This window comes from Cimex lectularius, unplaced genomic scaffold, assembly GCF_000648675.2.
Source record: "Cimex lectularius strain Harlan isolate CLEC.00 unplaced genomic scaffold, Clec_2.1 scaffold108, whole genome shotgun sequence".
Taxonomy (NCBI): domain Eukaryota; kingdom Metazoa; phylum Arthropoda; class Insecta; order Hemiptera; family Cimicidae; genus Cimex; species Cimex lectularius.
In genome coordinates this window covers 41,715-68,897 of record NW_019392680.1, presented here as the reverse complement: position 1 = coordinate 68,897, position 27,183 = coordinate 41,715, and positions in this window count along the sequence as shown.

Below are 27,183 nucleotides of genomic sequence, written 5' to 3'. Positions count from 1 at the left end.
TATATATATATATAATTGAATTCGTTGTAGAATATAGTGGGTAGTGAGATTTAAAAATTGGGTCGTAAAGACTAAAAAAATTTATAATTTATTGAATAAAAATAAAAATAACATTATCAACTAATGATAATATAATTTTTATACTATGCATCTTATTGGTTATTCCATTTAACCAAATACTCAGTTTGTAACTAAAAAATGTTATTTTCTATATCATACATCCACACATACATTTATTTGTATTTTGTGTTACTAACGTACTGCTCTTAAATTTATTTGGTATAGTAACATGGTTTGTAATTTTTTATTGAAATCTGTTGTTTTATTTTACACTAGTGTCAATCACTCACTCGATTTCACTCGTCGGCATTTTGATTTTATTGATATTTTAACTTCACCAATTTGTAGTTAAAACCTCATCGTTTATCGCGATTTTTTTACAGGGCAGAACTGTTCTTTGAAAATTGTCTCTTTTGACACATTTGCGACGCAGGTTTGTGATGTGAAAATTGGACTCGGTAATTCGTTAAACTGAATGATTGAAACGTTTCTCTTAAAACTCGATTCATCACGGCCAACAATTTTCCATCAAAACGTTTCATATTCAAACCACTCTTTGTTAAAGTAGGATTTCAGCTTATAGCCTAATAGGAATAAAAATGCAAATAACTTTTTTCGTTTTTCTACTCCGCTGAAATAAAAATTCTTTAATGTTAGTAATGTTAGCGTTGCAATGTTAGTACTTTTGGAGCGCATAGATAGCAGTTTGAAAGAAAGAGTTGATTAATTTTCCTTTTTTACTAACTTCTGGCATCTTACAACTTAACACAAAAGAAAACCGAAACAAACAACAAAAACCATCAAGGATTGTACTAGCTTTATTTTTGGTTCTACCAATCGCCACGCTCAACATTGCCGAAAAATTAACATTTAACATGCTAAGCAAAGAAGGCGGCCTTCACGATCTTACTGGACATTCCTCTCTTCGAGTTAACATATAACAAACATCGTGAATACCCCTAATATTCAAATATTGGGGTAATAAGAGTAATGATTATAAAATATAAAATCATTTTCATAAAATCATCAGAGGCGACTAATAGTTACTACTAAAACACAAAAAGTTAAGTTTTTGATGACATTATCTGGGCCTTTAGCATTTATATGGTAGATTCGAAAACAATTGTCTTGCACCTGAGAGTAGACGTATAAATTTTAAGGCTTTGCTGTTGACAATTTTTAAAATTATTTAAAAAAACACGAATACAAGTAATATTATTAAAATTATAACAGTCTAGAGTTGTTATCACCAGCCTTTAGGTAAACAAATTTGAAAACCTTTTTTGCAATGTAAGAACATCTTAATAAGAAGAATTTTTATCTCGATGGTTCGCCAGTGGCTGGGGAATTCCGCTGACATTATATTTGTATTTTTTTCAATTAAAAAATTCAAACTATCCGATCCATATCTATAATTTAGATTATTTCTGTTTGGTATATCCACTTTTTTATAATAGAAGCTTGATGTACGTAATGATTTTTAATGATTCATATCTAAAGATCGAGAACGCGATAAAAGTAGAAAGTCGTTTGTGGCTAATGCTTGGCAATAATGCCTGTGCGTGATTAAAAGAAATTTCGTGTCTAAATTTACTGTTTTACCTAATTATTAAAGGGTGGAAATATAAAGGGAGAAAACAGGGTTTTATCATCTACCTCACCAAACGGCTTTTCGTCCGCTTGAAGTGTACTGTTTGTTTCTCCAGGCCAATATTTCCCTTGTGAGCCACTTTGATTATGGCGTGTGCCTCCTTTTTCCCTAGCTTTTGGAAATTATCTCCCGACGCCGATTTCACGGGACTGTGAACAAAGCCAGACATAAACGAGTTAGCCTCACGGCAAAGGATGAGCCGAGTTTAAATTCGACCTAGGTCCCTTTGCAGGGCCGCGACTGATTTTGCGTTTTCGTTTCGAGAGTGCGACGGTTTATTTTTTAATCTTTACCAGTCGGAAAAACGTTATAAAAACAACGCTTTTGGCTTTTATACCTTTATTTCTCTCTTACCGTTAATTTATCTGTAATAAAACGAGTTGAATTTGGATGCGGTGGGCGGGAGCCAATATAAGTAAAGACCGGGATAAGGAAGTTCAACTGGAAATGAGTTATTCCCTCAGGATACAGATAACGTTTAATTTTACACCCCAAATGAAATGTGCGAGTCGATAATTATGGTCCCATTTAGTTTAACATTTAACTCCGTTACATAAAAACAATTTTAAAAAAATCTTTTAGATGTGTTTAAATAGTGAATAAAACAAAAATGAATTATTGCATATGCAATAAGAAATAAATCAAATTTTGGATATGTACGCTTAAATCCACATATGTATGTACAAACACACAAATATGTGCAAAGTTGAACCTATTACTTCCCCCAGTTGCGACCTGATGAGGACAATGCTCTTTATACGTGACATCTCTGCACATTGTCTCTGCCGCCTGCCTTTGATTAGGTTTGTTATCTCATAATTATCGTCAGAGGGCCGCATCGCGGCGGTTAAGTCTCGAGGAAAGGACGACCTGGCATCAGCCGCCTCATTCGCCTTTTCGGTAAGCTAATAAGGCGAATTAAAAAAAAGAAGAAAAACACTCATTATCTTTTTTTGTTAAGCTTTCAGAAACATAAACTTCCATAAGAAATTTCTCTCCATTGATACTGCAAAAGCTGCACTCAGTTGTTGCAGGTCAAGTGCTACGAATGGTGATGGAAAAACCTTTTCTGGTGTGCTCAATGGGATTGAGTTCTGGTGACAATGGGAGAAGGGGCAGATGTGAAATTTCAAGGTTTTCTAAACATTGAGGCACAACTCTTCCCCTATGAGGTCTGGCATTGTCAAAAAGAAATTGAAAATCCTTGCCAATGAGATCCCTGGTTTGAGGATGTATACCTCGATAATTTCTTGGACATAATGGACTGCGGTGAGGTTGCCTTTAACGATATGGAGTTCAGTGCGTCCTCCAGTTTAAATCCCAGCCCAGACAATTACACTGCCTTCTCCAAACTGCACTGAATTGGGGCACTGTACGCATCCTATGTTCTCGTCGACTTTTCCGCGCCTGCTATCACTACAGACAGAAACGCAACTCATCACTAACCATAACAGAATTTCAATTGGTGTTCTCTTCTAGGCGCTCGCTGCACCATATTCTGGTGAGTTACTAGTGGCGGGCTGTTGCTGTCTGTCGTCGCAAAGGGGCATACGATGTGAGGAACGATTAAGAACCGTTTGTGTTGATAAAGGCTTTGCCAAAACATGTACTTCACTTAGGATCTTGCCGGTACAAAGGAAATAGTTCCTTCTTGCGGCAATGACAATATTTCTGTCCTCCTTCGTCGTAATGCGCTGAGATCCACTACCAGGTCTCCTATTGGCACTTCCAGTCTCTCGGATTTGGACTAAAATCCGGGAGACCACGCTCTAAGAAACGCAGATTGCCTCTGTGATATCCACTTGCCGGTGACCTCAATGATTCATTCTCACAATAATTTTGCAAACTTCGGGTTCAAGATGATGTCGTAGAATATAGAATGTAGAAAAGGCGTTGGTTAACAAAAGAGTACTCTTCATGCTCCTATGTTTTAGTAAATCCCTTATTAAGAATGAGAATTAACAACTGTTTGTTTTTGGCTTATATTTCCTATTTTTTTATGGAACTCACAAGAACATGTCAGTTAATTTCATTAAAATTCATAGAATAAGTATAAATTACAAACATCCCTATTCATTTTTGAGCATTTTACATTAAAACTGCAACCTTGATTGTAATGTAGAATGGACATGGACAAATAATATCAGTTTTTAAAGACATAGTATTTTATACTGTCTGATGTATAATACTTGTTAACCATGTAAGTCCCAAATTCTTCTTGTTCAATTCCTAATAAAAAGGGTATCTTTCTCGAACGTTTGACGCAAGAACTGAGAGTTTTTCTGTTTTTCAAATTCAGTCTTATCATTGAAATGTTTTTTATTGGTTATAACAGTAGGGCGGATATCTATACAATTTTCAAATTTCCTACTTTCAGAAGAAAAAAATATGTACAATGTATAAAGTGTGATTTCTTTTGAAGTCGATCTCACTTGTTTCTTGATGATCTTAACGTCTTAAGCGTGATTGTCAATTGAATGTATGACTTTTTTAAATTGTAAATTAGAAATTATTCATGCACACTAATTAATTATGGCTAACTTACTAAGAAATATATCTGATGATTAGCCAGCCATCAAAAGCCAGTTATGAATCGTGTTAGAGTCTTCAACACCCTCCCCCCGCGAACTTTAAGAACAACGCCCATAATGAAAATAATAGAAATACTTAATTGTTGCATTTGTTTGTTTATTTCAGATTTATTACAAAATTGCTATTAATTTCATATGTCGGGTCCTGAGGAGACAGGAATTAGTTCCCTTACGCCAAGATGAGGATGTTCGGCGGAGCATGCCGACCTATCCTAAGTTATGCGTGTGAGATCTGGCGTTATTGGCGGTACGAATAAGTGAAAAATGTGTCCCGATACTTTATTAAGACAATTTTCTCTCTTCTTGTATGTACGCCAACACTTCCATGCTTTCCTCGGAAACAAACCACAATGCTCTTTATATATTAAACCATTTACGTTTTAGTGGTCAATTGACCAAGTTACTTCTATCAATTAATTATTCTTTCAATGTGTTGAGATAAAAAAGTTAGTTTCACGAGCTGGATTCGAACCCACGACCTTCGGCTAAATACGCTGTTACTCGACCACTTGAGCTATCGTTACTTTGATCCTCTCGGATAACAACTCTCCATCTCAACCTACAACTGTTCGAGTTTTCCCTGTTTTTGCATTTTCAAATGTCGTGTAATCAGGATTGGATTCTCAGCGACTTATGAAGTGGCCACGGGGAGCTGTTTAGTGAGATGATACTTTACTTATTAAATATTAAATCCTATTTTAAAAAGATAGTTCGTACTCACAGTAAATTTTTTTTGCAACGATCCGGATTTCGAGCCTTTTAGCTCATCATCAGGTTGAAGGACTTCTACAACCACGTCTCTAGACACGAATTGCCAAAGCTGATACCTCCGCCAATGCGACGTTCCAATTAGCAGCTGATTTTTTTAATGGCGCTCAATTTGAAGTGCGAAACGCGGAAATTATAACACAAATAAATATTATACTAGTAAATACTTAATATTATTAAATTCCTATAAAAATAATAACTATTAAAATAAATTATTTTAATTATTTGGATGTTTGATATTATTTATGTACATATTTAAAATGGGAGTAGATCAAAATCTGTAACATTATTAATGCATTTATCACCATATTCAATTTTACATTTTTTAATTTCAAATTTCTCAAACCAATCTAGTTCTTTCCCTTTGTTGAAACTACGTAACACTCTTGTTTTTAGATTTGAATTGAAATTATGTTTTGTTTCTTTTAGATTCCTTAAATTCCGAAGAGTTGCTCGATTTAGGCAAGTGTTCTTTTACTCTTGTTTTTATTTCTCTACCGCTTTATCCTATATATTTAATATAACAATCATTACAATTGAGTTGGTAAACCCCGCTTTTTGCCAAGTTGTCTACCTTGTCTTTAGGTTTTGAGAGTATGTTGTTAAGTGAACCGTACTTCGAAAAGCTATTCTAAAACCTTCTTGTATAAAATTTTTTCTAACTTTTTGCGATAATTCACCAATGTATGGCAAACAACGGAAACCTACTGATTCATTTGTGGTGGGGTGGCTGAGTCCTATTGTTGATTCGTTTAAATTTAATTTTTTTATTCTTTTAACTAGCAACCTGTCAATAAATATTTCTTGATAGCCGTTGTTTTTTGCTAAGGTTTTAATAGTTTTTAATTCTTTTTTATAGTTATCAGGTGTTAGCGGAAGTTTTAACATCCGGTCTATGAGCCAAATGAAACCAGCAGCCTTTTGGGACCATAGGTGGGAAGAATCCGCTGGTATCATAGTGTCTGTAGTTGTGGGTTTTCTATATACGCCTATTTCTATTAGGTTGTTTATTATGGACAGTTTTAGGTCTAAAAAGTTCAAAGAACCATTTTTGCCAATTTCCAATGTAAAATTTATATTACGGTGTAGATTAATTAGTTGGAGGAATTCTTTGAGAGCCTCTAATGTTCCCGACCATATGCATAAAATATCGTCTACATAGCGATTCCAAAAATGAACAGATTTAATTAATTTGTTCTTTGACTTGAAAAGATTTTTTTCGAAATTATCCATGAGTATTTGAGCACAAAGTGGGGGTAATGGAGACCCCAATGGTAACCCTTTCATTTCGTAAAATTTATTATTGAATTTAAAAAAGGATTGAACACCACACTCATTCCACCATTTATCATTTCTATTAAATATTAATCCATTTACGTTTTAGTGGTCAATTGACCAAGTTACTTCTTTCAATTAATTATTCTTTCTATGTAAGTTCTTAGTTGAGATAAAATGTTATAAGATATAATTAGATATTAAAGCTGGAGTAAAGCATGGATTATGTGTGTAAGATGTTAACAATGGAGAATTCATGAAAAAAAAGCCTCAGTTCTTAAGAAGATAGAAGAATGTGGTGCCTGGATTGGAACTCTAAGGCTAGGGATCTGGGATGTGTTTTCGCTTTCTCGCTGGAGAACATAGTTTCAGACTTCTCCAAGAAAGTGTCCAGTCCTCTAGAAAAGCTATGGTAGCTAACAGAAAAGGCTACACATATAAACCGGGGCATCACGGTCATCTACTGCACAGAGTTTGATGTCTCCTCAACTAACTAACTAAAGTGCTTGGTGAATTTTTCGCATGTTCATCAACTGTCTGTAAGTTTTCTAATTTTATTCTAACATATTTGTTTTAATTTCATTATAGTTGCCATATAATTGAGTACCTGTTAACTTTACAATAATTGTGTGTAAGCCTATAAAAACTAACAGTATTACATTCGTAATTGTGGGCTTTGCCCGACTAACCTTAGGGCTTATTGAGCGGAAACGTTATCATCGGACTGGCCAGTTAGATGGCCTCAATCGCCTCTGAATTGCTTTAATTATTAAAATTGGTCCATTACATTTCCCTTTTAGTGTCAATATCACGATTCGATTATATAACCATACCCCTTCTTAAAAATGTTTATACGTATATTTATTATTTAATTTATGACGGTAACAACATTCCTAAAGAGGTCGAGCAGAAATGCTATGATTTAAAGATGTGTTTAATGGTACTTAAATATCTCGACCACCTGTTGTGGAAGAAATATTTCAATTACTATGTAAAGAGGAGTCTGAAAAGGTACAATGAGAATCAATAAAATATAGCAACCCCTAATAATTTTGCACCGTATTGGGCTCAGAAGCGGAGAGAAAAACAGATAGGTCGACATAGCGAGAAAAAAGACAGACACAGAGCTAGAGAGAGAGAGAGAGAGAGGAGAGAGAGAGAGAGAGAGAGAGAGAGAGAGAGAGAGAGAGAGAGAGTGAGAGAGAGAGAAGGAGATAGTGTATAATATGTGGGGAAAGTGTTGATTGGCTATAAACAAATTAAGCTATAACAACCTCTCAGTAACTTACAGGTTCTTGAATAACATTGTCGAAAAAGTAGTTTTGGATATTTACGTATTATCCTTATTGTGATTACCCAGTTCTTGTTCTCACGATTCTTTTATTGCATAATAATCCCTTTAACTGAATCCTACACGCAAGTTTACTTAATATTTACTTAATTTACTTGGTTAGGGGTTTTAGATTATGATTAATTAATTATGATTGAAGTTACAGTTTGAATAATGTTAAACCTTTTAAACCACCTACAACAAAACACCTGTTGTGTTTTTAATCATATGCATATTTAAATCGTTTAATTGCTGAACCATTTTAGTTTAAGAAAACTTTAGCCTGTAACAAAAGTTGCAATATTTGAAAAAATAGTTTTAATTTAATTTTTCTACAATTCGAAAGAATAATGTATCTTAAATGTAAAACCTGGTAATATAAGTTAAATAAATGGTAAACGGGCGCTTTTTCGATGGTCACCGTGTTATTAAAAAGCTACTTTATTTTTTCATTTCAAAGTGTGTTTTGGAGGTGGAATTAAATTTTAGCCGTCCTCCCTTCCTCTTTGAAAATTTCCAGGGCTCAAATTGGTTATGTAAGTGACTGCGTTTTCCCGCACCTCATTGCCGCTCTCAAAGGGCAAATGGTATTTCTCAAGGACAATTTGCCCTTTGGTGAACCGTTCTATGTCGCTGGAAATGTAAAAGTTGACAGCCCGTAAAAGAAAAGAGTGAGGTTTTCATTGTCTAAAAACAAAGGCATTTATAAAATTACATATTTATTTATCACGATACAATCTAGGGAAAAACCAGACATATTTTGTCAAGGTGCAGGTATTGTAGATCGTTTCATTATAATAACTGGAAGTTTAAAATAGTTTTAATGCTTTTTAAACTTGTTGATTGAAGCATGTTTAGCTATGATTGAGCTATGATTTTTTAAATTAATCGATAAGTTCCTTTTGTTTTTTCATTTTGTCTTATGAATCAATTTTAGCGAATTGCATCAACAAATCTAAACCTTTAATGAGTATCAAACATAACTGGAGTAAAGTTTCAACGGAAGAAAACATTTTGGGCAAAACTTTGGTTTCTTTTCTTGTGTTATAACTGTATTTGGAAGTTTGGTTGTAACAGATGATTTCCTGAAAGGCAAGTCTTGTACCCCATAAAAGTTTCAAAATGTTTGGACGTCTGTGAATAAACGAATGGACTGAGACCCTGGAATTATTTACTAAAAAGATGAATCAAACGAAGTTATTTAAAATTTACTGGTAGTTATATTTTTAAATTCGAACATTTAATATGTATAATTTAAAAGTCTGTGAGAGCCGAAAACGTTTCTCTTGTTCAAAAATTGCTAAATAATTTATTCTACATTAAAGCTGACAATGAAGTAAAAAATTTCAAAAGTTTTGACGTTTCATTTTCATATTTCTAAAATAATATTGACTTAATTTTAACACATCAGAATTTGTGTCCTGATCAATAATTTGGCTTTCAATATAACAAGACATAATCAGTAGGCATAATCGCTACCTCTCTTAGTGAAGTCGATACTGTCTGATGTTATATGTCTTTTTACATAACATTTAATATTCTAATAATCTATATTGTTCTAATCATTCACTGGCAGCCTGTATCAAAATGATATAATTTTTCTGATTAACAGATCTTTTAAAACACATTTTTCTTCCTGAAAAATTCTTCCATTAATAAAATTAGAAATAAATATGTTTATGTTCTTAAAAAAATGTAAAATAGGTACACTGATGGGCAAAATAAACGCCGCCCCCCTTAAATTTTAATGTATTAGTTTATCCATATTTTAAATATCAAAAATAGGTTTGGTTGTAAAAATAAGACGTTGAAAAAACTGTTTATTACTTAATTCTAAAAAAATACATTAAAAATATACAAAATTATTGAGTAAGAACAAATAAAAAGAAAATTCAACAACTAATATTCGAAAAAAAATTATACCGAGTATTTTGGTATGAATCCGTCCGTTGTAACCTTTGCATTCCTTGGAAAACATTTTTGATAAAATCCTGAATAATTAACTCCCATTCATCAAGAACAGTCGTTTCCAATTTTTCTAGGGTTCTTGGACCTGTAACGTTGCAGTCCCTTGTATCGTACTCGTAGCTCAAGTTGGTCCGACATGTGTTTGATTGGGTTTAAATCTAGACTTTGATTTGGCCACACAAAATACTCAATTCCAACCCCATTCAGGTCATCCACGATACTTGCTCAGTACCTATACAGAAAAATATTGAATTTAATTTCAAAAGAAATAAATTGAGTGGTGCATTAAATTTGTTCATCAGCATATATTTCCAATCTTGGAATACTCGTTTAACTATTTATTAACTTTGGCGTTATCAAAAGTTATTGTTATTGTACATTTAGGTTCAAGTGAAGATAGAATAATAAATCAGTTCGCCCAATGTAGCAAACGTGATTTCCTGTAGTATATTTAATATTTCTATTTATACCTAATTTCATAATACGAATAAGATTTTTTAAATATCTTGAATCTGAGATAAAAATAAAAATACGATATACCAAATTATTTATATTAATAAAAAAATGAATTACGCGAGTTAGAATAACGTTTTAAACGTCAATACAGGCTGTAAAATATTTTGAATAACATTTCCATTCTCTTCAGCTTGTAGCGTCAGCTTAATAACTGATATTACATTTCAACAAAATGTTTCATTAACACTTGAAAGTTTAATAAACCGAATAGTAAAGATAAAATTAGCAAAGTTGAATTCGGGAAATATAAAACTAAAGAATAAACTTTTTTATTGTGGAAAATAAACACATTTACCCATAGCTTCTAAAATCTAATGTTTAGATCGAAAATAACTAAAATATCGTAGTAACTTCTTCCAATGTAAATCAAAAGTTCAATTCCATTTCATAATTTTATGTTTTTTTACGCTCGACTCGTATTTATTTTATTGTATCAATCAAACGAACTTTAAGAGTTCTTAGCAATGTCTCGCAATGAGATAAATACAATAGATATGTAATACAATGTAATAAAATCAAGTGAGGCTAATTAAATTAATTTTGTTGGCATCACTTTCAACACATCGACAGAGAGGTTTATGTTCATATATCTCTGTATATATTAACATATATTAAATCGGTTCAGTTCACGGGAAAAATAAACATCTCCAGAATGTTAATTGTAATATTTTAAATGATTATGACCAGTTGGAATCATTAATAAATTAATTTCATTTTCAAATGCAGTTATTAACATACGGGTAATCTTTCAGAATAATCTGAAATGGGATTAACATTTGAGTAAAATCACTAAAACAATTAACCATATTAAATTGTAAAACAAAATCTTTAAAGCTCATCATTTCCTTATTTAGTCTAATGTTCCGATGTTTGTTATGTTAATACCAGATTTATCCTCCATATTGTGCCTCCTTAATTTTAGTGTAAAAACACAAGAATATTTTTTTTCCTAATCGAGTTATTATTTTCTTTTTTATGGCGTACTACTAACAGTGGTGTCTTATCAGCCCCCAATGCACTGTGGCCGTTTTGGCTACTCGATATTCCGCCATTGGCCCTATCAATAACTCATTCTCAAAAACAAACAAAATGTACAGCTACACAACATTTATAAATATTATTTAAAATATATAAAGAAGGGGAAGTACCTCCAGTTTTCTTTAGAAATCTCTACAAGGGAACCAAAAACCCACTTTCTTGCCCAAGGCAGTCTTTATGTCGGGTGTCATGACAACTCGCTCCCTATAAGTAGCCAAAGCGTGGCACATCTCAACCAAGCGTGACAGCACTTCATGTGTCACAGGTACAGCCTCACCACTGTACGTATAGATTTATCTAGCTAATTACAAATGAGAATCTTGTTCTGGATTGACCAATAGAAGATTTTTTCCCAAAAGCAAATACTACTTTTTATATTTATAATCTACATTGCGTGCTTGTAGTACATAATCTAGGTTTAAACCTAAAACATAGAAACTGGTTCTGTGTCGGTACTATTTTTTGGTTTGTATTGATTGTACTGTCTGTAATTTTTCTGTTTGTGAATTTAAAGTTCACGACTTATGCTCATCAATATAAATTATTCAATCTTGTGTCCATCAGTTATTTAGTTTTCTTGTCAGTGATTTAACATGTTCCGGTTGCAAAACTGCAGGATCATCCCCGAATATTGTTATTTCTGTCTTCTGGTTTTTACAGGTCACTGGTAAAATTCACATGCAGTATTGCTCTTATGCCACATTCCTATGTAATACCACTCATTATTGCAAAATAGATTATTAGTTCTTTTCCTGTAGTCGTCTTTCTGAAATTTAGGAGAAGAAACTGGGCTGAAAGAATTTTTTAAAGTTATGCATTTACCCTTTATAGAAGAGTTGAAACACGTCAAGAAACACGACCCAATAGATATGTTTTTCTAGAGTGCCAGTGAGATTTTGGTGTTTTATCTACTCTCAACACGACACGCAAGGATGGCACAATTACACAGAAGACAAACACTTTAAGTTAGTAGAAATACTTTGTTTGAATATAAAATATATTTTGCATTGTATAAATTCACTTTTCCACATCCTAAATGTATTTGTTAAATGTAAACATTGTTTGTAAATCCCAGGCCCTGAAGATGATCTCAATAAAAGATAGAAACGTTGGCACGATAAAGAAAATGTTTTTCTGAAACCTACATCACACCCGACCGCATCTCACGATATCTGAAGAGATAAAGAAAATATTTTTCTAAAACCAACGTCACACCAGACCGCATCTCACGATCTCCAAATAATTAATATTTATATTTTCGGAAGCATTTTTTAGAAAAATTTATTTATTTCATTATTAGAAAAATACATCAAAATAATTGGAAACTTCATTACACTCAGGTAATATTAATCGTATCATTATAGACAAATGAGACTATTATAATAGTGAATATCATTTTGTCATGTTTTGATTTATTTATGGCAAAACTCGTTACTAAGATGCCTTGTTATTTTATTCAGTTCTTCTATTACGAAAAAAAAGAAACTAAACAGAACAACAATTATTTTAAGTAAATGAACAGAAATACATTTTTAATTATAAACATTTTAGGAAAATTTAGTTGTTATTGATCTTTGTTTCCTTCCTGGTTCGATTCTACCGTTCTCTTGTTAAAGCATGCATAACATTGGCGTCGAAGTAGTCAAACAATTATTGTCCACTTGGGAGTGTTGAAGAGCAAAGGGTTTATGCCAGTTCCTCCGGTCCGAGAAATTGGATGCGAACTCGGAACAACTGCCGTTTCGCAACAAGTGAGGGTTCTTTATAACCCGTGCCATTCCCTTGTTTCCATCTTACGCTACGACGAAAACCGTTCAAGCGATTAAGTCGTAACAGATAATCTGAAATGTTTTTCAAAGGCGCGAGTGATTTTGGAGACACACAGTTTAAAAGAACGAATCTGTTCGATACAAAACAAAATAAACGAAAAAATGGATCTTTAAGATATATAAAATTTACACGTTGTAATAATTGTTTAGGGGGGGTATTTTAACTACGAGGTTATATCAACCCTCGGAGTGCCGGTGTTTTCAATAACTGCCCATCTGTAAGAGTGAGGGACCGCTGGATTCGAACTCGGGACCTTTACCTTACACTGATGAGTGCCGTGTCAACGCTAAAGCCGTTGCGGCCGCTGACGCTCGGGAAAAAATACATCAAAATATTCAATTTCAACGGTCTACGTTGACGGAGGGTACATTATAGAGACGGAGAGGAAATCAAAACGGAATATCGATGTATTTTCCGATATTTCCTTGAAATCGTGAGTAGTATCAATCCACGTTGGGCTGTGGGCGAAATGGATTTTCCAACTCCGATTACCCCATAAGCCTTATGACAACGGATATAATAAATCCGTGCAGCACATCTTTTCACATGGACATCGGCTATGTTGAACGAGCTACGTTTTTCCTTTCTGCGTATTGCTCAGTGCCTGGTTAATTTTCACCCGTGTTATCGCAAGCAAAACTGAATCAAAATAGCATTCAATTTATTTATAATTTTGATGAATTGAACATGACTGAAGCTCTGTAATATGGGAGAAAATACAGAAAAAATAACTTTGAAAGTGTGCAAACACGAATTAAATGTCAATATAACGTTACTTTCCACTCTTCGACAAACACTTTTTAAACTTATCCGATATTTACTTGATTTTGTCAACTGTGCGTTTTATGAAAACGACATTTTTTACCAGTTACATTTAATTAACTTAATAACCCTTACCTTCTGCTTATTTGTACTCTTTTTCTGTCTGATCTGATGGCAATTCGAATAATAAAACACGATAAAATATTCGAGGACGTAGTTTTGATATATTTCGCTATTTCGTTTTAATTATTATATTTGTTTCTTCAATGCTTACAAAATACATCAATAACAATAACAAATATAAAAGCATACTAAAACGAAGAAAATACGTTTTTGCTTAAGTATTTACTTTTACAAAGAAATTACGTTATCATAGAATTTAAAGCGTATTTTAACTAATTCCTATGTTGTACTCTCTCTCACTCTCTCTCGCACTTATTCGCTCCCACATTTCTCTCTCTCTCCTATGCGGTATCTTTCTTTCTATCTTACTCTCTCACAAACATATAAAACGCATTATACAGTTACCTCATACAATTTTATCTGTTGAGCAAAACATTGACATTTATATTTAAAAAAAGTAAATTAAAAAAAAATAAATAAATAAAAAAGAAAAAAAAAAGACATATTTTTATTTTATTTTACTTTTTATTTGATTTTGAAATATATGGTTTTACTTTAGAATCAATCTTTCGACTCTTTGAGGCTTTGATTCATAGTTATGTAATATGTGTTTCAATAAAGTGGAATAATTTATGCTAAATTGTAGTTTTGAACATCTTTACATTTGATTTATTTTATTTTGTGTTTTTTTATGTTTATTTTTTTTAAATTTCTAATACAATGTTCAACTTTATTATCATACTTTCCACTCTTGGTGTTTTCATTTCAATCAAGACTTTAAAGAAAAAGTATAATTAATAAAAATAATTAATACCGTCAATTAAGACTGCTAAGCATATACAGAATAATGTATGTGAAACTTTTATGATACGAAATACTAAAACTAAAAAAACAAAAATAATTTTCTACTTCAAAACACAGGAAGGAATGACGGTTTTAAAATTCATATTACATGGCAAGTTTATGACGACCAACCAATTTATAAAATTAACGTTTCTCTGCCAAAATTTCAATGAATGTGACACCTGCACTTTTAAAGATGAATCTAATACCTAATCTAATAGGCATTGAAACAAACTGAAGTAAATTAAATTAAGTTATATAATCTTTCCTACTTAATATTCATATTAAAACATACGCAATAATTAATAAAATTGAAATAAGAGTTATCAGATGTCTTTGGGTGTCGTCTGTTCGGTGATGAACGCGCCAGCAAATACATGTCTGACAGCATAAATGTTCACATGGTGCAATATCAGGCGATATCTAACTGAAGAACACAGGTCGTTTTCCTGATTCTCCGATCAGCCTGGAAAAACAGCCGAGCCATATTTCAAAAATCCGGCCAATTCGAATACTTCCAAGTGGTGGAATGTAAAATACATATCGAACCGATGAAGAAATAGTTACCAAGATCATATTTCAATGATTGGATTATATTATCTTTCGGTATTTGAAAGTCTAGCTTAAATCTTTTTTTCCAGTTGAGCTATGGCGTAACGGAAAATGTTAATGTGTACCCTTTATAAACGAGGTCCCTTGAATTTTTCTCCATGATATTCTATGTTGATGTGCAGAATGTTCCATATTTTGAAACATGGGCTAATAGCTCCATTTGTTGGCAGGAATATATAGACCATATATAGAATATAATACAAATTAATCGACAGGTTTGGTTCTCTCAGGACTTTGTATTAAGTTATCAAGAGCGAAGTACAATTCTTCGAATTTTAATAAACCCAATTAACCACAGATTTACCAAAGGTGAAGATGTACAAAAAGACTTGAAATTGGATCCAAATTGATGTAAAAATAATAGTTACAAAAGTAGGCGCAGGATTTATGAATGGTTCTCGGACACGGTAGCGAGTTTCAGGGTCCCCTGTTCCGTTTTTTAAGGGAATTCTGATTTTTTTTAAATGCCTTCAAAATAGTTTTGTATGAGTGAGTGTATTTATTAGAGTGAATAAGGAGAGGCTAATGATGGAATAGCATCCCCATCGCCCCTCGAGCTGTGTTCGTGACTTGGGTCGATGGTGGAATATTGATAAAAGTACGGAATCTACCCCATTTTGATTATTTTGTTATTGTATGTAGGTCAGTGGAGGAAAATAATGAGTATTCCAACTACCAAATTGAATGAATGCAATGTATATAGGGTGAATGTATTGATCATAGAAATTTGAATACACAATCATTTTTATTTGCAGTGCTAAATTTTATCAAACATTTTATCATCTATGGCATTTACGACATTCTTTGACCAATTTCTTTTGTTGCTTTAATCATCAGTAGATAAGCAATTTTCTAAACGATAGTGTTCTGTCGCACGGCAGCAATTACGCACTACCAGCAGACGCGCTCGCTTTTGACATAAATCCGATAAACGGCCGTCAACCGGCTCTAAATCACGTAAGCCAATTCGACAACTGTTGTGACACGTGGAAAATGCAATTAACCACCGGTAAATCTGTTGGGACAACTTTCGCTCAGGGCCGGCCTCGGAGTTATTGGGGCCCTCGACTTGGCTGTCAACCACTGGCTAATTCCCATTAGTATTTCGGGCTGCCCGTTCAATCTGCTCTCTGTACAAGTCAGTTCAGCTAGTCTATTATTGCTTTTAACGTTCAAAACTCATTACTACTGACAATACTAGTTCTATTGGAGCCAATATTGATGGCACAATACAAAAGATTATCTAGGAATGAGCATAATATATACTTTAGTAATTTTCATCAATTATTTATGTATTAATGTACTATAAAGTTTATAAATTGTACAACTGTGGAATGGTCGTATTTATACGTGTCCCAGTAACTGACACATTACGCACTTAAAATCGTGATATGTTGAAACATCGAAAAACATCGGGAATAGTCAGGGATGGGAATGTTGCTTGTCGGTCATATCTGGTTTTGTTGGTTAGGGATGTACAGCGAGTTTATATCCTAGCAGCTCGTACCATCGTATTAGTTGAAGCTGCTTCGAAGATATGTTTCTTTAGACGGCAACATCTAGTCGATAAGCTGGTCAATACGTTAATATTTTTTCTTTTGAATCAAACTGATCTCGCATTGATACCATGCATCATATCGGCAATGAAAACTAACTCATCAATGTTTTGGAAATTGGACACCTACCCTTACAAGAAACATTTATACTAGGAGAACTTACTCAAAGTTCATACAGAGTCAAAAAAACTAACGAACTTGATGAGAAGAAAAACTTTCCATCAACAATTACAAATATAATGTACATCCATTCTTAGAAATGAAAACGGATTTTATGATCCCTGAAACATCCTTTTCAACATCCTATAAAGTTTCAACATAATAAAGATAAGAAGAAACAGAAGAAAATACAGTGATATGGTAAATAGATGGCCCCAAAACAAATGAAGGAAACGGATGAAATGTGCAAGCTCAAAATATGAGCACTCAAACTCATTAGGAAAGAACACTTCGGTTTCTCAAGCTGAAATACATGCTATGTTAGTCCACAAAAAATCTTTAAAGGGCTTACGCTGGCAAAAAAATCCATATAATATCAGACAGTCAACACATAAATGCACTAATACGTCCAGTTACAACTAGACCAGTAAGCGAATGCAACCAAAATCTACAAAACTTGGCAAAACAGAACTTAAACATATCTTGAGTGCCGGGACACAATCCGATCTGGGTAAGGAAAACACAGACAAATTTACGCGAGCATCATCTGCGCAATCATATATCTATATGGTGAAAACAAGGACAAATACAGATTTACACAAAACGAAAGAAGAAATCCAGAGGGCTGAGACACAGTAAACTCATGGTTATCCCTACACCACCAAAACTGGAAACACATTGTTACAATTAAAACTTAGGGTAGTGATATGACATATATTATAGTCACTGACATCTGACAAAACAAGCAGTTGATAGCTGCTACGATGGGTTCATTCAGTATGACCCCATTTGTAGGTTATCCAATGAGGAGGTAGAGACGGCCACCCTTATTATCTTTGAATGCAGACCCTCAATGAAGACATAACCTAGAATATCAAGCAGCAATGACTTAATGCTTCTTCTTTAGAGTTGAGTCGAATGCACTTTCCAATGTATTAGGAAAATTTCATAAAGCCAAAACGCTGATGTTCTTCGGGAGTACAAAGCCCCTGCTTCCTAGCATTCCATTAACATCGACTTCGTCGTCCTCATCAACATTTTCACCACACTAAAACTATCTACGACTGCGACTTCAATCAACTTACATGAAAGAATTGAGCTTCCACTTGGAAAAAGACTTGCGGGAGCCTGTCCCACAATCAGTAGCTTTTATGGTGGTTAGCGTACATTTTGAATTATTCATTTCTTTTTATAAGATTTTAGACATTTTTAAAAAGAAGAATAGGTTATTTTACCTGGCTGACATGATAGTTTGTTGATGAAGCGTTGGTGAAAATGGAATCAGTTGACCTTTTCCAATGAAAATACGTGCACACAAATACTAATTCACTTACTATTCCTTTCCCTACTTGTGATATAGTAGATCATAAAAATTGTAAATTCATCGTTCATTGTAAATATCTAGGAGTGGTTATTTTTCTAAAGCTTCCATTTAACATTTATATAATAAATTAAAAAATAAATAAATTCCGTAGTCCAGCGGACCTGACTTGCTGGGAGCGAGTACTAGGACTGCCAATAACGAACGTAGTTGCACGATTAAGTCACATCCTGTGAGAGAGGGCAGATTACATTCCCAACGTTGAAAAAGTTTTTCCGAAGTTGGACGTACACGAACGATCAGAAAACTTATGCAATAGGCGCGAGACTTGCCTAATACCTTCACCAGTTTGAGTCAACAACCTCTGATGATTTGATTGGAACATCTGGCTTCTGTTAAAATGTCCATCTTTTCTCCCTCTCATAAACCAATTTGATATAATTTGTTTGAAAGTAATGTTTTTTCTATTGGAGCTACATAATTCAACATCTACACAACATGGACATGTACACTAAGGACACCATTTAATGACTAAGTAAAACACTAAATAAACGTGTGTGGTGATTAGTGACCGTTAATCGATATTTATTTAGAAATCGTGAGATGCGGTCTGGTGTGATGTAGGTTTCAGAAAAACATTTTCTTTATCGTGCCAACGTTTCGGTCTTTATTGAGATCATCTTCACGGCTCAAAGTGTTTGTCTTCTTTGTAATTGTGCCATTCTTGCGTGTCGTGGGCAGTGTCGAAGAACAGAAGACAAACACTTTGAGCACTGAAGATGATGTCAATAAAGATCGAAACGTTGGCACGATAAACAAAATGTTTTTCTGAAACCTACATCACACCAGACCGCATCTCACGATTTCTAAATAAATACTAAACAAACGTTTATACTTACTAAAGCACATTTTAGAATGTTGTAATTTTGTAATTATTGGGGAAATAGATGTAAGTAGAAAGTGAAAACTATTTAGTGGTCTTGCTTTATATGCACCGCTGAAATGTCCAATGAAGGGAATTTCAATTTCAATACTAACACGTCCATGCCGCAATATACATCCCCAGTTGTAACGCTTAAATTTGAATTTCGAATAAAATAATTCTTTACCCGTCACAATTAATTGAGGATGTTCAAAAGTAATGATTGTATAAAAGTAAACTTAGCATGACCTGCTGAGCGAAATAGTATCAAAATTTGTGATTATACTAGAGCCCTGGTAACTTACTTCGATTGCTTTTATACATTTTTGTTGAATCCAACCCAATAGAAGAAAAAGCTGTGTCAGGCCGATAAGAGAACTCAGTGAAGTCAGTAAATTCGGAGTCAACTCGGTTCTATACAGGCGCAACTAGAATCTTACTTGCATGGGTGGGGGCCTTTGAAAATTGAGGTCGGAATTATCCGGGAAGCTGCTATCATGAAAGATTCTGGCTTTCCTGGGAAAGCTATTTGTTTGCCTACTTTATTTCCCAAAGATACATCTTTTCATACACGTTCTGCGTATTTCAATCTTTTTTTTTAATTTTGAACCTACTTTGTCTTCTGCGTGGTAACCTAAAGCATTTACATTTTATACACACAATTTGTTTTTAAATAATTTTATGTTTGTTTCTATCAAACACATTTTACCTTTCAGCACGACGAACTGATGTATGTACAAATTACAAAGAGAAAAACAAATTGAAAAATAGTAGTCAAACCGTTGTAAAAACAAAATTGTCGAAACCCATAAAATACATGCGCCTGGGCATAGTAAATACAAATATAATTCATCTAACATTTAATTAATTCACCCTCTTCTATAAATATAGAAAGACAAAATTTTTGTAATATTGTTAATATTTTTGAAAGAGACGTCAAGATTTCCTCCTTTAGCACATAAACTTTCACCTGTTGTGAACGATCTCTGGCTAATGGATTTTCTGTAAGATTTTTGTTTATTTAATGAACTATAGAATTTCTCTCAGAGGTTTGGTTATCTAGTTCTATATTGCACAAAAAAAATTTTTCCTGTTACCACTTCTCTTCCCTTTCTACTGCAGTGCATATTGGGCCTTCTGTTCTCTATGATTCTTCTGGACATAGTGAACATTGTAATATGTCAGTAGTTCAAATTTTTAAAAGTGGTATTCTATTGGAGTATATTCTGAAAATATAGTACTAGAGTTTTTGTTTGTTTTATGTCTGACAGATGTTCTCGAGTTACCAAAGAGTCCACATTTTCTATTTGGCTATAGTTTATCCCAAAAAATGAATTGTGCCTGATGTATTATCCCGAGGCTTCCTTTTTGCTAGTATTTTTTCCCCTGCTTTGTTGCCTGTTTTGTTCACTGAAATCCATCATGACCAGGGCCCAACCCTATTTATCCTATTTAGAAGTCCCAGTGTTTTTGTGGATGTAAGACAGTTATACAAATGTTTCGAGTTGATATCACTTATATCTGGCTGGCTATCGGATAATATTATTTTTGTTTCACCCTTGATATATTTCATCTCAAGTTAACACATTCACTGCCAGTATATTTGAAAAAACAGCGCCTGTTGCCACTTGTTCAAATTTACACAAAATAAACATTAATGCATGTCCATATCGTGACAGTATTTTTAAAATTTTAACTGGCTTTTCAACACCTCAACATTTAATTTTTTGGTCGCCGTATCATTACGGCCCACACATATTGGAAGAAAATAATGTGTATTGCGGGTTTGCTCCGTCTTTTTTAACATGGGCAAAGTTCGTCGCTTAAACGGCTGTAGAAGGGGGTAACTAAATAACAAGAACAATAAGTAAATAACGATAAATGAAGTAATAAAAAAATTGGTGTAAAATAATAACAAGTATTTTAATTAAAATAGGTTTAATTTATTTAATTACGAAAGTAAAATTATACTTATGTATTTATAAATATAACAAATACACTGTGGTTTTTTAATTTAACTCGGTAATGTAATTGGGGTATAATCCAAAACAAAGATGGAGGCAAAGTCCTGGCAGTTGAGCAAATGTCCTGAATTTGGGGCAATGGTAACCACTGTCAACTCTTTCCCGATCTTTACTGCATTGGCGGCATTTTCTTTTTTTTTCGTTCGGCCCGACTCGTTTGCCGGGCACAGACGAGGCAAATGCATATCGTTTAGTTTAGCAGGAGACTCACCAGTCTTTTGAAGTCGTTGGTTGATCCATACTTTAAAAATGAAAGAATAATTCTCAAAATAATGCAGGCGAATAGAATATAAAACTACATATGTAGCAAATTTTTCTTTTCAAAATATCTGACATTTATCTGAAAATATTTAGAAGTTTTGATAAACTCTGAGAAATTAGTGTCAAATAAATGACTGGGAATGTCTTGTCTTACCTTCGTTACAGTGATGCAACTTTCCGAGAAGTGATGAAAAGCCATTGCAGTACGTAAAATTTCAAATGAAAAAAAGCAAAAGGATTCCTAAAAAATAAAAAAATTACATAAAACGTTTTTACATAATTTGCCAAGATGAAAATATGGTAATAGAAATAAACAATTGTAAATATTCAAATTTTGCATTTATGATATAAATGTCGTAGCAAAACGTCAAAATCGTGAATTCTCGAATAAATCAAGATTTCATATGGGACTTCTGAGAATAAATAAATAAATATTTAGAAGTTTTGATCAACTCTGAGAAATTAGAGTCAAATATATGACTGAGAATGTCTTGTCTTACCTTCGTTACAGTGATGCAACTTTCCGAGAAGTGATGAAAAGCCATTGCAGTACGTAAAATTCCAAATGAAAAAAATGCAAAAGGATTCCTAAAAAGTATAAAAGAAATATATCTAACCTTTTTAGATAATTTTCTTAGATGAAAATCAACAAGTAAATTCTTTTCAATTAATTGATACTGAAGTAAAGTATTGTCTTGAAATAAAAAAGTCTGTGCGGGATACCTTACAATTTTACACNCTTTATCACATAAACTTTCACCTGTTGTGAACGATCTCTGGCTAATGGATTTTCTGTAAGATTTTTGTTTATTTAATGAACTATAGAATTTCTCTCGGAGGTTTGGTTATCTAGTTCTATATTGCACAAAAAAAATTTTTCCTGTTACCACTTCTCTTCCCTTTCTACTGCAGTGCATAGTGGGTGTTCTGTTCTCTATGATTCTTCTGGACATAGTGAACATTGTAATATGTCAGTTGTTCAAATTTTTAAAAGTGGTATTCTATTGGAGTATATTCTGAAAATATAGTACTAGAGTTTTTGTTTGTTTTATGTCTGACAGATGTTCTCGAGTTACCAAAGAGTCCACATTTTCTATTTGGCTATAGTTTATCCCAAAAAATGAATTGTGCCTGATGTATTATCCCGAGGCTTCCTTTTTGCTAGTATTTTTTCCCCTGCTTTGTTGCCTGTTTTGTTCACTGAAATCCATCATGACCAGGGCCCAACCCTATTTATCCTATTTAGAAGTCCCAGTGTTTTTGTGGATGTAAGACAGTTATACAAATGTTTCGAGTTGATATCACTTATATCTGGCTGGCTATCGGATAATATTATTTTTGTTTCACCCTTGATATATTTCATCTCAAGTTAACACATTCACTGCCAGTATATTTGAAAAAACAGCGCCTGTTGCCACTTGTTCAAATTTACACAAAATAAACATTAATGCATGTCCATATCGTGACAGTATTTTTAAAATTTTAACTGGCTTTTCAACACCTCAACATTTAATTTTTTGGTCGCCGTATCATTACGGCCCACACATATTGGAAGAAAATAATGTGTATTGCGGGTTTGCTCCGTCTTTTTTAACATGGGCAAAGTTCGTCGCTTAAACGGCTGTAGAAGGGGGTAACTAAATAACAAGAACAATAAGTAAATAACGATAAATGAAGTAATAAAAAAATTGGTGTAAAATAATAACAAGTATTTTAATTAAAATAGGTTTAATTTATTTAATTACGAAAGTAAAATTATACTTATGTATTTATAAATATAACAAATACACTGTGGTTTTTTAATTTAACTCGGTAATGTAATTGGGGTATAATCCAAAACAAAGATGGAGGCAAAGTCCTGGCAGTTGAGCAAATGTCCTGAATTTGGGGCAATGGTAACCACTGTCAACTCTTTCCCGATCTTTACTGCATTGGCGGCATTTTCTTTTTTTTTCGTTCGGCCCGACTCGTTTGCCGGGCACAGACGAGGCAAATGCATATCGTTTAGTTTAGCAGGAGACTCACCAGTCTTTTGAAGTCGTTGGTTGATCCATACTTTAAAAATGAAAGAATAATTCTCAAAATAATGCAGGCGAATAGAATATAAAACTACATATGTAGCAAATTTTTCTTTTCAAAATATCTGACATTTATCTGAAAATATTTAGAAGTTTTGATAAACTCTGAGAAATTAGTGTCAAATAAATGACTGGGAATGTCTTGTCTTACCTTCGTTACAGTGATGCAACTTTCCGAGAAGTGATGAAAAGCCATTGCAGTACGTAAAATTTCAAATGAAAAAAAGCAAAAGGATTCCTAAAAAATAAAAAAATTACATAAAACGTTTTTACATAATTTGCCAAGATGAAAATATGGTAATAGAAATAAACAATTGTAAATATTAAAATTTTGCATTTATGATATAAATGTCGTAGCAAAACGTCAAAATCGTGAATTCTCGAATAAATCAAGATTTCATATGGGACTTCTGAGAATAAATAAATAAATATTTAGAAGTTTTGATCAACTCTGAGAAATTAGAGTCAAATATATGACTGAGAATGTCTTGTCTTACCTTCGTTACAGTGATGCAACTTTCCGAGAAGTGATGAAAAGCCATTGCAGTACGTAAAATTCCAAATGAAAAAAATGCAAAAGGATTCCTAAAAAGTATAAAAGAAATATATCTAACCTTTTTAGATAATTTTCTTAGATGAAAATCAACAAGTAAATTCTTTTCAATTAATTGATACTGAAGTAAAGTATTGTCTTGAAATAAAAAAGTCTGTGCGGGATACCTTACAATTTTACACAATATATAAATTTTTAACACGACTAGTAATAGTCAAAAACGTACGCATAAAAACTTGATGTTTTGTTCGAACCAAATATAATTGCATGAAAACTGAAAGCTGGGGTGCAACTGTGAACTGAGTGACGCTTGCATTTTCAAACCTTGCCCTAGAGGCTGTGGTTGGAAAACCCAATAATGGTAGAAAAGAGCCGAGCCGTAACAGGTACGGCTTGGCTACAGTAAAGTAAATTTTAGTAATTGTAGTAAGGATAAGAAATGATTAAAATCCATAACGTGCTCATTATAATGTCAATTTAAAGAACTTTTTGCCAACTGTATACCTAAGATGAGGTTCAGATTTTTGCTTCCGAACTACCCATTCATGCGAAATGTCGACTATCTAACATCAAAATTTTCACTCGCATTTTGGGTTTCAGACCTTTCCTAACTTTATTCCCTGTCTGTCTGTGGTCAATTCTTTATAACAAAACTCTGAAACAATAAGGCATAATTTTTATGAAACTTCAGAGATATTGCGAAATGGTTTCCAGACAGTCCCCTAAGAATTTGAACATAATCGTTTCAACAATATCGCTATCGCATGCAAAAACAAAAATCGCGTACATACATATCTCTCTCTCTCTCTCTCTCTCTCTCTCTCTCTTCCAAATAGATTAACAATTTCGCTCGCGCATACAGAAAATGTGAGAATTTACTTGGCAAAATTTGTTGCTTTTTCTTTTCATTTTGATCTTTTTTTAATTATTACGTTGATTTTTTTGAAAATCTAGATCTTTTTAGTGCGAATAGCTTGAATATATCAATTGCGGTTATGTCTGTGTTTTAATAGCACCAGTTAAAGCACGATATTATTTTCTTTTCGTTGTTCTGTTATTTGCACCATATATAAATTGCATGGGTCCAAATTATGACCTTAAGGACAGATTAGGATTGCCTCAAGGACTACCAGAGAACCTTTGGCATATCAATTGTACCTTTAGTGCTCTTTCATGGATTCTCTTTCGGTGTGCATTCCACTTTAACCTTTGATAACGAACTATGTACTCTTCGGTATGTTTGATTTCTTCGTTCAGCAGAGTTAGAACTGTAAAATTTATGTTCTTTCGGTTTATATTAAGACGCTTTTCTTTGCATCATTAATTTTAATTGGGAAAATCCTATCAATTATTTTTATGATAATATATTCTAAGAAAAAAATATGGCTGGAACAATAACTAAACTAGTAACAAATACAATGAATATATATGTTTATTAGATTTTAACAGAGTTCATTAAAAAAATAATATTTAAAAAATCACATAATTATTGGACGTTTGTACGGAAAAATTTGTTTCTTTTCCTTGGGTTTTCAACTTGTTTCTGATATAAACTGTGCTCATTGGCTAAATAATAACATTTAATTATCGAACTTATAAAACAGTCATTGTTTACGACCATTATTCCGTAATGGAAATTTGAAAATCTTATTATTTTCTTTTGCTTTTATACTGTCAAAATTTTGTCCGTTTAATTCAATAAAAACTGTGTCATATCAAAGTATAATTAATAATAATACATTATACTTCGTGGTCTATTGACCAAATTACTTCAATCAATTATATATTTTTATGTAAAGTTTTGGTTGAAATGAAAAAGTTCGTGCCACGAGCGGGATTCGAACCCTCGACCTTGCTAAATACGCCAGTTGCTTTACCACTAGCTCAAGTGGGAGAGCAGCGAGCATATTAGCCGAAAGTTGTGGGTTCGAATCCCGCTCGTGGCACGAACTTTTTCATTTAAACCAAAACCATACATAACAAGATTAATTAATTGATTAATAGAAAGGTTTTCATTATTCAAACGAAGTTATTGAACTTTTTTACAAAGTAACATGTATTATAAGGTGTTAAACTGTATAACAAAACAGTACATATAGAAAAGAATCATGCATTTCAGTGTTAAACACATATTTTCTTCAAAACATAGTGATTTGTGTTAAAAAGAAGTAGAGAAAGTCAATTTTCTGTAAAACATAATTCATCGGAGGCGGTGTTTTCGACAAATTCCCCCACTTGAAAATACGCCTTCCTTCCACTTTTTTCCGTCTGCCTCTTTACAAGGGATCGCATCCCGAAGCTTGCTGGTTAGGACCCCTCAGGGGTTGAGGACTTTACAAGTTTGATATCCAGGGGATCACTTTTTATGCAAATATGCCTTGATAGAATGGGAGGAGCGTGTCACAACGACGGTTCAAATAACCGAGTGCGCCCTAGGCGATTTCAATTTCTGAGAAGTCCGGGAGCCGCACTATCTGTCAAAACCCTGGGGACTTTTCACCCTCACCGTTCTTATATTTTAAAAATGAATATATTGTTATCAGTTTATGGAGAGATGCATGAAAGAACACTAAATTTTTCCATAAGAAATTTTCGTTTATTACGTAATCTGAATTAATTAAGTAATTGTAAGGAAGAAAGTGGACATTATATGCTTCAAATCAATAATGAACTTTTACATAACGGCTATATGGTTCGGTTACATTAATTACTGTGTTATGATCGGTAATGATCTTTGCTTTTGCATGACTGACTATGACAATGGCATCGAGCCAAACCAAATTCACATTGTACAGCAAACAACGCAGCAAACGGTTGATTGTCTTTGTTATATAACATTCTGTAATATTTAGTGAATCACTTTAGTTTATGAAAATTTTGAAGGAAATTTGATTAAGTATTAAAAACAAAAGATATAAAATATAGTTTTTCTTGTCATGTCA